Source organism: Taeniopygia guttata, chromosome W (genome assembly GCF_048771995.1).
Source record: "Taeniopygia guttata chromosome W, bTaeGut7.mat, whole genome shotgun sequence".
NCBI classification, from domain to species: domain Eukaryota; kingdom Metazoa; phylum Chordata; class Aves; order Passeriformes; family Estrildidae; genus Taeniopygia; species Taeniopygia guttata.
This window is the reverse complement of record NC_133064.1, coordinates 9370025-9382519: the sequence shown is the minus strand read 5'-3', so window position 1 is coordinate 9382519 and position 12495 is coordinate 9370025. Positions and strand designations below refer to the sequence as shown.

General features: G+C 44.8%; 1 protein-coding gene across 1 annotated transcript in view; it reads left to right on the top strand.

The window, feature by feature from the left end:
- Positions 1 to 12495, top strand: part of LOC116806979 (ubiquitin-conjugating enzyme E2 R2) — a 165184-nt gene that overhangs the window by 145106 nt on the left and 7583 nt on the right. The window lies entirely within an intron of this gene.

The following is a 12495-nucleotide window of genomic DNA, read 5'->3' as shown; positions in this document are numbered from 1 at the left end:
ATGAAATCTGTTATTTATTGATAAATCCAGGTAAGGATCTCAGGACACCTGAAGGAATACAGTGATTTGAAAAGGATTGCCTAACAGTTTAACTCAGCTTTTATCTAACTTGGCTTCACAAAATTAATTTGAAAAGAGCCTCTGTCAAAGCAAAGGGGGATTCAGTGGATTTTTGACCCTTGAAATATGATTGCAACACACATCACAAAGTGCTGAACTAGAGCTAACATAGCAGGAGACTAGGAATTATAGCAGTCAGCAAATTATAACAACTGATGCTCCTCCTGGAGCATGCTACTTGAAGGTTAAAAGGGCCCAGGAGAAATTGTGTATCTTAGCTGCATGAAATCATGAAAGGTTGGGAATCTGATCCTTAGAGCTTGAGGTAAAGGTTATCCAATCTATCTGTACCAAATACACATTCTAGTTCTGATTTTCAAAAAGGAAAAATAGGCTTAAATACTATCTTGTTATATTGCTAAGCTACATTCACCTGTCCCTCTTCTCAGATGGCTATTAAACTGGTTTTTTTTTCATACATCTGTGTTCTGGTTTGTAAGCAAAACCAGTGAGAGACTCCAAGTCAGAAATACAATTTATTCGGAAAAGGGAAAAAAAAACCAAGCAAAATACATGCAATAAAACAAAATAAAAACCACTAACAGAGTCAGAATACAACCTGAAACCCTGTTGGTCAGGGTGTTGGTAGCAGTACAATTGGAATGGTGGCTGCAGTCCTCCTGGAGTGACAGATGTGGTTCTGTTGGAGCAGTGAACCCGTAGAAGGGTATAGTCTTCCTCTGAAGATCCAGTGGAAAAGGCAGCTGTTCCTCTGGGAATCCATTGGAAAGGCTGTTCTGGTGTCCCAAAACTTCATATTATATCCAGTTAGGAAAGCTTGGCTCCTCCCTCTGGGCAGAGCATCTCACAATGTAACTTTTATCGGTCATGCAGTGACATTCAATAGTTCATTAACAGCAGATGTCTCCCCGGAGGGAGGATTGGTTTGTGGAAGAGATAAAGAAAACTGTCCAATAAACAGAAGATAACTGCCACACCTCTAACAGATGTCAAATAAAATACATATTGCCTTGCAATCTAGGACATTATCCACCCCTTATTCTATTTCCATCTGCATCACAATGAAACCTTACACATAGTTCTCACTTAAGACTAGGTTTCACTGTGGTACACAATGGCTTTCTCCATCTTTCTACATTACCTACCAAGTGTAACCAGGTCCTTGAGCAAAAACAATCCCACGGATGGATTTTTCTTTGCCTGAGGTGGGATTAATCCAAACAGTCTTTCCTAAAATATCTTTCATGTGTACCACAGGGACTTTGTCTCCATCCACTTTGTGCAAGGGTTCAGACTGGGCAGGACCAGCTCAATTGGTGGACCTTCGGGTGTTGACCATCCAGGTGGCTTTTGCTAAGTTCATTTCCCAATTCTTGAAGGTTCCCCCACCGAGTGCCTTCAGGGTAGTCTTAAGTAGTCCATTGCATCGTTCAACTTTACTGGCAGCTGGAGCATGATAGGGCATGATATATCCACTCAATGCCATGTTCTCTGGCCCGGGTGTTTATAAGGCCATTCTTGAAATGGGTTCCGTTGTCCGACTCAATTCTCTCAGGGGTGCCATGTCTCCACAGGACTTGCTTTTCTAGGCCTGAGATGGCGTTCCGGGCAATAGCATGAGGCACAGGGTAGGTTTCCAACCATCCTGTGGTTGCTTCCACCATGGTCAGTACATAGCGCTTGCCTTGGCGGGTTTGGGGAAACGTGATGTAGTCAATTTGCCAGGCTCCCCCATACCTGTACTTCAACCATTGCCCACCATACCACAGAGGCTTCACCCACTTGGCCTGTTTGATTGAAGCGCAGGTCTCGCAGTTGTGGATGACCTGTGAGATGCTGTCCATAGTAAGGTCTACCCCTTGGTCATGGGCCGATCAGTATATTGAGTCTCTCCCATGATAACCAGAGGCATCATGGGCCCAACGAGCCAGGAATAATTCTCTCTTATGCTGCCAATCTAGATCCACCTGTGATACTTTCACCTTGGCAGCTCGGTCCACATGATCATTGTTGTGATGCTCTTCAGTAGCCTGACTCTTGGGTACGTGCACATCCACGTGTCGAGTCTTCATGCTCAGCATCTCTACTTGGGTGGCAATGTCCTGCCAAATTTCAGCATCCCAGATGGGTTTCCCTCTGCACTGCCAGTTGGCCTTTTTCCAGCGACTCAGCCATCCCCACAGAGCATTAACTACCATCCATGAATCAGTGTAGAGATAGAGCCTCAGCCACTTATCTCGTTCAGCAATATCCAAAGCCAGCTGGACGGCTTTAAGCTCTGCAACCTGATTCAATCCACCTTGTCCCTGGGTAGCTTGTGCAACTTGTCATGTGGGGCTCCATACTGCAGCTTTCCATTTCTGGTTAGTGCCTAGAATTCGGCAGGAACCATCAGTGAAAAAGGCATATCATCTTTCAGTCGCCAGTGGGGCTTCGTCACGTGCCCCTTGCTCCTCTTATTCAGAAGATAATCCAAAAGTCTCCCCTTCAGGCCAGTTTTTTATAATTTCCATAATCCCAGGGTGATTCGGATTTCCAATATGGGTGTGCTGGGAGATGAGGGCAATCCATTTACTCCATGTGGTGTCGGTGGTGTGATGTGTGGGAAGGAACCTTTCCTTTAAACTTCCACCCCAGCACTGGTATCTGGGGTGCCAGAAGCAGCTGCGTTTTGGTGCCAGTTATTTCTGAGGCAGCTTGAACTCCTTCATACGCGGCCAAGATTTCCTTCTCTGTGGGAGTGTAGTTTGCTTCAGAGCCTTTGTAGCTCCGGCTCCAGAATCCCAGTGGTCGACCCTGAGTCACCCCCAGGCACCTTCTGCCAAAGGCTCCAGGACAGACCATGGTTCCTGGCTGTAGAGCACATTCTTCACCTCTGGTCCTATCCTGACTGGGCCAAGGGCTACCGCATGAGCGATTTCCTGCTTGATCTGGGTGAAGGCTTGTTGCTGTTCAGGGCCCCAGTGGAAATCGTTCTTCTTACGGATCACCAGGTAGAGAGGGCTCACTATCTGGCTGTACTTGGGAATGTGCATTCTCCAAAAGCCTATGGCACTTAGGAAAACTTGTGTCTCCTTCTTGTTGGTAGGTGGAGACATAGTGATGATCTTGTTGATTACTTCTGTCGGGATCTGACGATGTCCATCTTGCCACTTGACTCCTAGAAACTGAATTTCTTAAGCTGGTCCCTTAACCTTGCTTTGCTTAATGGCAAAACCAGCTTTCAGCAGAATCTGGATAATCTCTCCTTTTTCGAAGATTTCCCCTGCTGTGATCCCCCATACAATGATGTCATTGATATACTGTAGATGTTCAGGAGCCTCGCTCATTTCCAGTCCAGTCTGGATCAGTCCATGGGAGATGGTGGGACTGTGCTTCTACCCCCTGGGGCAGTCGGTTCCAGGTGTCCTGCACTCCTCTCCACATGAAGGCAAACTGAGGCCTGCATTCTGCTGCCAGAGGAATGAAGAAGAAAGCATTGGCAATATCGATGGTTGTGTACCACTTTGCTGCCTTGGACTCCAGCTCATACTGAAGCTCCAACATGCATGGCATGGCAGTGCTCAGTGGTGGTGTGACCTCATTCAGGCCACAGTAATCCACTGTCAGTCTCCATTCTCCACTGGACTTATGCACTGGCTATATAGGGCTGTTGAAAGGTGAATGAGCCTTGCTGACCACCCTTTCGGCTCTCCAGTTTACGAATCATCTCATGGATGGGAATCATGGAGTCTCTGTTGGTACGATATTGCCAACAGTGTACTGTTGCTGTGCCGATTGCTACCTGTTCTTCTTCAGCTCTCAGCAGTCCCACAGCAGAGGGGTCATCTGAGAGACCAGGAGAGGTATTTAGTTTTTTGATGTCTTCTGTCTCTACAGCAGTAGAGCTGCTAAGGAGGAGGTGGGTTTTACATACCACTTCCTCATGTCTTCTCCATGCTCCTGTGTGAGAACCCCGGGATTGATTCGGGGCTCTCGTGTGGTGGTAAAGTCTCTCCTCCAACCCGCGCTTCCAAAGAAAAACTCCGCAGCCTCTTGTTGTTCGGTCTCCAGGCAGTTTATTACTAGTTATCTAAAAGATTGTCTTTGCCCGCTGCGCTGCCTTGGTCAGCTGCCCAGGCAGAAACACACACAGTCCTGACACCCTCACTGTCCGGTGTCTCTGTCGTCTCTCCCCCCGCCCAGGGCTGCTGCTATCTTTTATATGATATATTACGTCTTACATGTTTACAGATTTTCCCCAATACCTACTATCCATGTTACAATGGGCTTTTCTACTCTAAACCAATCTGTGAGTGCCAATATCACCAAGAACATGGAGGTAAGGAAGAAGAAGGAGGAAGAACAGGATCAGGCCCACTTTCCTCCATCTTAGAACTCCTGACCCCCCTGTACAAAGTAAAACCCCCCTGTACAGGTATTAAAACCCCCCTGTACAATACTAAAAAATTTTCCCCTCTAATTTGTGACTACTTTTACTATACCATCTAACCCTTTGTGACCGCTTCTTCCACCTTCAAAGTTGGTAACTCATTTGATGGCTCAAACTCAAAATCACAGCTGTTTTCAGCTGCTTGCCAAGGTCTAAAATGCTTCTGGCCGAGGCCTGGAACCTCTGAAAATGTCTGAGGGACATTTTGAGTTCCTACACTCCTGAAGAAAAAAACAGGTTACCTCGTGGAGTATATCCTCTCTCCTTGGCTGGGGAATGCCGGCTCTTAATGGCAGAGACTCTTGTTGGTTCTGGTGAGATGTGGCAGACTTCTTCCTTAAGTTCCTTTTTTAGTTTCTGATGGCTCTCTTCAATCAAGCTCTGGACTTGCTCAGCCAGCCTTGTTTCTACGGACGAGACATGGGTACGAAATGGGGCGGTGACAGTGTCCTCGTAAATTCTTAGTTTATTGACCAAGACGCCCACCCTGTTCTCGCCTTCCCTCCATTGCAGTGTTGCCAGGTAACAGGAGTACATCTCTGGTCCAAGCTGTGCAAATCTCATCTACATTTGCAATGTGCACTGGACACAATCTGGGCTCTTAGGAAATCACTCGTCTTCTGAGAAAATTATCGCCAGCACAGCCAATTCCATCAGGCATCGGATACCTTGTTCCATTGTGCTCCATTTTCCTTGGTGCACCTGGAGGTCTTCTTTACAAAGGCATCTGTCCCTCAAACTTGTCAGCAGTCACCACCAGAGGCTGAGAGTTTCTTGGGCTCTCCCGATCCCCTGGTCAATGACCACATCCCGGGACAGCGATCCCAGTTGCCTGGCCTCACTTCCATCCAGAATGGTGTCATTCTGGCTGCAGCATCCCAGATGCAGAGTAGCCAGGTCAGGATGGACTCGTTTGTCTGGCGGGTGAATTCCTTCTGCAGGTCACACAGCTCATCCAGGGATAGAGTGCGAGTGAAGATCTCTGGCTCTGTCTCTTCTGCTGGGTGCAATGGTCCTGCCGCGTCCTCGTCAGTCACTATGTGGACTGATTTGGTCTTTGATTTCTTCTTCCGAACAGGAGTAACTGCTACTGGTTCAGGCTCTTCTGGTTCGGTGATGGTTTGTGTGGAGATGCTGATGGTGCTTTTGGTTCCTTTCTCTTCTGTGACAGTCTGTGTAGACATAGACACTGTTGCTTTTCTTTTGGTTTCTTCCTCCTTTGTGACAGTCTACGTAGACATGGATGCTGTTGTTTTGCATTTGGTTCTTTTCTCCTCTGTGGCATTCTGTGCGGACACGGACGCTGTTGCTTTGCTTCTCTTTTCCTCTTCCTGAAGAAGACGTTGCAACACACTATTTAGTGTTTTGTTTCTAAGCATGTTGCAGACTGTGCAGAAAAGACAAAGCAGAACTAACAACAACACTATGCTGTCCTTGGCATCCAGACAGAACTGAACATTATCAAAAACTGCTTGGTCAAGCCTGAAAGGTTGGAAAAAATAATTCTTTACCCCTCCCCCCAGGGGCTGGGTGTGGTTGTCGATGCCCCAGACGTAGCAGCCTAGATTAGGACAAGCAAACAGAATTGAGTACATATTCTGAATCATGTTCATTGCCACGGAGATTATCATGCAATAGACATAATAGACCAATAAAGCAATTTTTATACCATACCCTGGTCAATACAGGAGCATTACAATCGGCAGATAATTCTCCATGTGCAGAAAAATATAGAGAGCTAGGTATAAGACCCATATAAGCATGTTGAGCATCATGGCGAATAGGTGGCTTCTACAATACAAAATTGTAATTCTGACTTTTCTCAGTACCTTGCTGCCTCATATTGGGCATCAAAATTATGTTCTGGTTTGAAAGCAAAACCAGTTAGAGACTCCAAGTCAGAAATACAATTTATTTGGAAAAGGGAAAAAAATTACATGCAATAATACAAAAGAAAAACTACTGACAGAGTCAGAATACAACTGGACACCCCGTTGGCCAGGGTGTTGGTAGCAGTACAATTGGAATGGTGGCTGCAGTCCTCCTGGAGTGACAGATGTGGTTCTGTTGGAGCAGTGATCCTGTAGAAGGGTATAGTCTTCCTCTGAAGATCCAGTGGAAAAGACTCCTCTGGTGTCCCAAAAACTCAGATTATATCGAGTTAGGAAAGCTTGGCTCCTCCCTCTGGGCGGAGCATCTCACAATGGGATGTTGTAATTTTTATCTGTCATGCAGTGACATTCAATAGCCCATTAACAGCAGATGTCTCCCCAGAGGGAGGATTGGTTTGTGAAGAGATAAAGAAAACTGCCCAATAAACAGAAGATAACTGCCACACCTCTAACAGATGTCAAATAAAATACATATTGCCTTGCAATCTAGGATAATCTCATATGTTTAGGACTAGGTGACAAACTTCAATTTATAGTTAGAAAACAACTTTGGGCATTAGTTGCTTATAATGCACACACATTTTGTTTATTTTACAATATACAACCCTAAAGATTGGCATGAAATTTCTTATGGTACTAGTTCTCTGATTTCTGCTCTCCCTTACCATAGTGCAGTTTTTGGTGCTTACTCTTGGAACATGCTGGTCTTAACAGTGATATTTGGAGAGAGAACATTCCTCAGCTGTATCAGCAAGCAGAAATAATACTTGTCCTTCACTGTTAGCCTGCTGCCTGTGTAACCTAAGGCTTCTTTTCAGCTGCTGAATTTTGTAAATCCGCTTACTACAGATGACTGTGGTTGAAGTGTCTGGAGTGAGGAATGTCATTCTTCAGCTTTGAGAGCACTTGCACATCTTTCCACCTAATGGTTTCAAGCATGCTCATTAATTTTTTCTAAACACAGTCAATATGGACTTTCCTATCACTTGGAGCTAGATGAGGCTGGCATAAGCAAATATCGCAAACATCCAGCAAGAGGTGAAGGAATGCAGTTGTGATCTGTATGTCAGAAAGCATTGCTTTTCTTATGTCCCATAAAGCTGAGGAAGTGGTGGCAGGGCTTAGGGGTTGAGGCTCTTTGATAAATTTTAGTTACCTTTTCTCCATCTTGCCTGGCCTCGCTCTGTCTTTTTAGGTGCACAGGCCAGAATTCAGCACAATATTCAAGATGTTGGTATATCTGTATCTTGTGCTGATATGTGATGCCTCACCTTACTATTGCTTTGTTTTCTGAGGATACCCATTTTTGTTGTTAACGTTGGGTTGGAGACAGACACACAACACAATGCCGGTGTGTCATCAGCAAACTGTGTTTTATTGTTCAGAGCTTTCTTTTACAGGGAATTCAAAACTCGTGGATCTAGACAGCCATTGGTCTGATCTTTTATGCCCCCCAGATCCTGGACGAATGATATGCCTGCAGCTTAGGATGGAATGTAATTGGTTGAGGTTCCTGTCTTTCAACCCAGAAGCTGGTTTTATGGAGCTGGCTGGGTAGCCAAATTAATTGCCCGGTACAAGCCAGCTTGTACTGTGATATAATCTGGCAACATTTTGTTGGCTTTTTTTGGCTGCTTTAGTGCATTGAGCTGTTTGCAGAAACTGTTCAGATGTAACATAACTTTCAGTACAGTCTAAGTTTGATACTTTTGTTGATGCATTGAGAGAAAAAATGCAGTTAACAGTTCTGATTCATTGAGCCTCTACTGGCTTCTCAAAGAATTCAAAGGCTTTTAAATGAATTCTTGAGTTGAAGTAAAAGATGGTTTCTTTTCTGCCCAACATTCCAGTCTGACCAGACAGCTTTTTCCAGAGCTGCTGTTCTATTTCCTACTGAATTATATAATTTGGAAAGGTAATTGTATATGACTCTCCTGATAGCTATGCTGAACAGTCTGGCCAGATGCAAGTGTTTAGTTTCAAAACCTTCCTATAAACTCTTCATCCAAATGGCCAAACATTTCCTGGAATTGTATCCCAGATAAATGATTTTGTGAAAAACTGAGCTTACTCTTTGACATTTAAAAAAGTTTAATAAGGGATAAAAAGGGACAACTATCCAGCCCTGGGGTGTTTTTGGCAATTGGCCAAAAAACACACCTTTAGCTTAAAACAATTATCTTCTATATTGTTATCTTACACGGAGTACATGCATATTCATGAGAGTTTATACATTATTCAAACATTCCTGGGAGTTTGAATGTTACGGAAATTCTTTTGCTTGGTTTTAACTTCTGGTGGGTTCAGTGCTGGCCAATCACCAATACACTCACTTCCTGTTGTGAGATAGGATTAGGAGAAAGGCAAAGTAGGCTCAAAACTTTTAAAGGGTACAAAAGAGAATTTTATTAAAAGTAACTAGAAGGGGGAAAAAATGGTACTAAGAATCAAAACAAACCCTTCAGAACACTTCTCCTCCCCCCCAACCTTTTCTTTCCCACTGACAATGTAAAGAAACCAAACCTAAGATTTCCGGTCAGTTTACCACCTCTAAAATAGTCTTTCTTCAGTTCACTGAGGGAGAGAAGTCCTTCTTGTTAAGGTTATGGAGACCTCTCCACAAGAGGAAGAAACCAGTTCTCTCGTGGCTATCAATTTCGTCACAAATAGCAGCCGCCCGCGGAACCCTGCCATTGTGAAATCCTTCCCATTTTCCACAAGCCTTCCCACAGCTTGTCAATGGGCCATGTTGACTTATGGGGTACTGTTTTAAAGATGAGCTGTTCAAAGGCAAAAGTTCTCATTATCTATCTCTAAAATCATCTTCATCCCTGGGAACAGAAATCTTCTTCTTCTCCTGGAAGCACAGGACTACTCTTCTCTCTTCCTCTGTTCAATCTTCTCATGGGATCACAGCTATTTCAACATCTGCTTATCTTAGCATAGAGGCTTTTGCTCAATATCAATTTGAACACTTTCATCTCCCCATAGTCTCATGCGTTATAAGGAAAAAGAGTTCTTTCTCCATAGCTTACAAAAGGATTTCAGCTCCAAAAAAAAAAAAAAAAAAAATCTCCTCAATCCTCCCATCTGGGACTTAACTTCTTCTTCACTGACCTCGATGTCTTCATGTTGTTCCTTTACATGCTTGCATCTTGTTCTTTTCTCTCATTCGAGGGAGAATTGAAGCACTGAAAGGGTTAACATCACACGTGGCCTCTTCAAATGGTCACCTGACACCACCCCCCCCCCCTCCCCAGTCCAGCTGAGTATTCTAGCTGGCAGCTGGGGGAGATGGCTTGGATCTAATCAGCCAGGCCAGAACTCAGCAGCAGCACGCCGGGATTGGAGGGTTGCGGTGGGGGGGAAGGAGACTTCTCTTTCCCCCTGTCCGATGGTTGCGGGCAACTTCTACGGCGGTAAAATCCCGTCACCAACCCGGGGCGGAGCGGGTGCAGCCAGGCCCCGGGCTGGGGAGTTGTAGCAAGCAGCTAGATGTTAGCAAGGCCGGCCCCATTTGGCCCACGGCATCCCCCTCTCCCTGCCCGGGAGCAGATGGGGGAAGGGAAGGACAGCCTGCAGGCGACCCGGGGAAAAGGAGCCCAGCCCTGCGGCAGGGCCGGTGGGCCCGGCCCGGGATGGGGCCCACCCAGCCATGTTACCTTGCTCCTGACCAGAAGGGAAAGAGACAGTTCCCGGGATTTTTCCGTCTTTAACAGGTGTGTTTCACAGAGGCGTGTCCAGCTTCTCAGTGGTTCAACAGACTGTCAGTTACACGAAAAGCTTTGCATCACTTCCCTGAATTTCCTTCCATTCCAAACCAGGACATAACCTTTGACTTGTCTTCATGTCATCCTGTAGATTAAATCAATATATTTTATTTCTTCACGTGATTCCATCCTGCTGTTTTTACACTCCTTGATAACGAAGAGTCGATAAATTCTTCTCTTGGGGTTCTGTTTTTTATCCCTGTTATCTTATCCTTCAGATAAGATAGTCCACAAAATGTAGGGAACCACCTAATTATCTTACACCATTCTCTGAGTTAGTTACGTGAAAAAGCATTTTAACATCACATAGTCTCTATTTTAATATTATGCTATGGTCTAAGATATATTTATCACACTACTATTTATATAAGCTATATGGTGCATACTTAAACTGACACATTATACTATACCAAAAAGCAGCTAAAAGGAAATATAAATTGTACCATATCAAAATCTTTGTGATTAATAATAATATGCAAAAGCTAATACATAAATGCAAAAGCCAATACTATATTGTAATTTATAACAATATGCTTGTAGATATGCTCAGCATGCACTGTTCTGAATATGCCTCTAAATCAATTCAAGTACAGCTGGGGCTGTAGTCTCCTTTAATCATGTTCTGCAAAGCAGTTGTTATGTACTGCTGTATTTCCGGACTTATTTCCTTGTCTCTTTTTCTTCCCTTTCATTTAAATTAAAAGCTGTTCAAAGCAGGACCACCTCAGACACAGGAAGCTATTGCAGTGGTAGCTACAGCCAGGTGGCCAGGTGTGTAGAGCTGCCTGATGGGATTTGCTGTTGAGTTTTGTGCTGGTTGTGACATTCTGTGTGGAACAAAGGGCTGAATCTCTGAAGTGCAAAGAGTTGTAGGAAATGCAAAAGGGTGTGGCCAGCAGAGGGAGCTGGTGTTTGTCCCTGATAAATGCCAGCAGAGCAGGGCAGCTGGCTAGCTCTGGGCTGCTGCTAGAAATCCAGGAAGGCTGTCTGTCTGCCAGGGATTAAGTGACTGGCTCATGCTGGCTTTGTGAGTACCAGCAGTTCAATCTTGCTGGGCCCGTGGCGGCTTGCCTGAGTGTTGAGTACAGCAAGGGGAAGACAGTGCAGATATTTTTTAAGTACTGCTACAGCAGTCTTGGCACACAGGCTGAGGAGAAGGGAGACCTGGCCACAGCTCCAACCTCTTAATACACTGTGAGGTAGGGAAGGCAATGCAGCCTCATCTGATGGCCTTGGGTTGTATCAGTCAGGGTAAGCAAAGAGCCTGGTTTTCTGCTGTGAGGCTGAATGTCATGAAGAACAGGCTCACTAAGCAGGTTTCCAACCCTGCACCATCTATGGGTGGTATGGATAAACTGAATTCTGGTCTGATGCAAGCTTTACCTGCTGCCCTGTCACAAATGTGTACAGACATGATAGTCTGTCGTCAGATTAAGTCTTTGAGGTTTGTATTGTGTCATCTTCCCTATGCTGATCACCAAGGTCTGAAGTTCATAAGTATTTGCTCTTACTTCAACTATTGTCCTGTTGCCTTTTTCCCAACATGGAAATGAAACTTGAGATAATTTTAGTAAGGAGGTAATATAAAGGGGGATCTTTATTTGACGGCTTCCAGAGGCAATTATGGAAAGATGTCAACAAAAACCCACCCCCCTGCAGAGGTGAGTACATTTTTATAGGAAAATTAGCATAATTGATAAAAAGCACCAATTAGGAGGACAAGTGGTGATGCAATTCCCCCCAGGTCAAGCCCCTTCTCTGGAGTTCCCCCTTCAGTACTAGTTGTACTTTTTCCATTAAATGTATCTCGAAGAGTTGTTCTCAACCTTGGTTCCCAGAAAGAACCAAGATAGCATTGGGGCCTTGTACCTCCCAGGGCTTGGAGCTCTGGAATTTGTTTTGTCTTTCTGCCTAGGGAAAGGCCATGGAAAAGTACTGGGAAAACTAGTCACTAATACAATAGACTAAAGAGCTACAAATATATGTGTGAAGAATATAGAAAACATAAGAAAAAAAAAGGCAAAACCCCAATGGCATCAGTCCTTAGTGTATTGGGTTTGCATGATGAGGTTTTGACAGCAGGGGGCTACAAGGGATAGCTTCTGTGAGAAGCTGCCAGAAGCTTCCCCAATGTCCAGCAGAGCCAACACCAGCCGGCTCCAGGATGGACCCACTGCTGGCCAAGGCTGGGCCAATCAGAAATGATGGTAACACCTCTGTGATAACATATCTAAGAAGAAAAAAAAAGTGGCTACGCAGTTGTAATTGCAGCCAGAGCGGGGTGAGAACATCAGAGGAACAGCTCTGCAGACACCAAGGT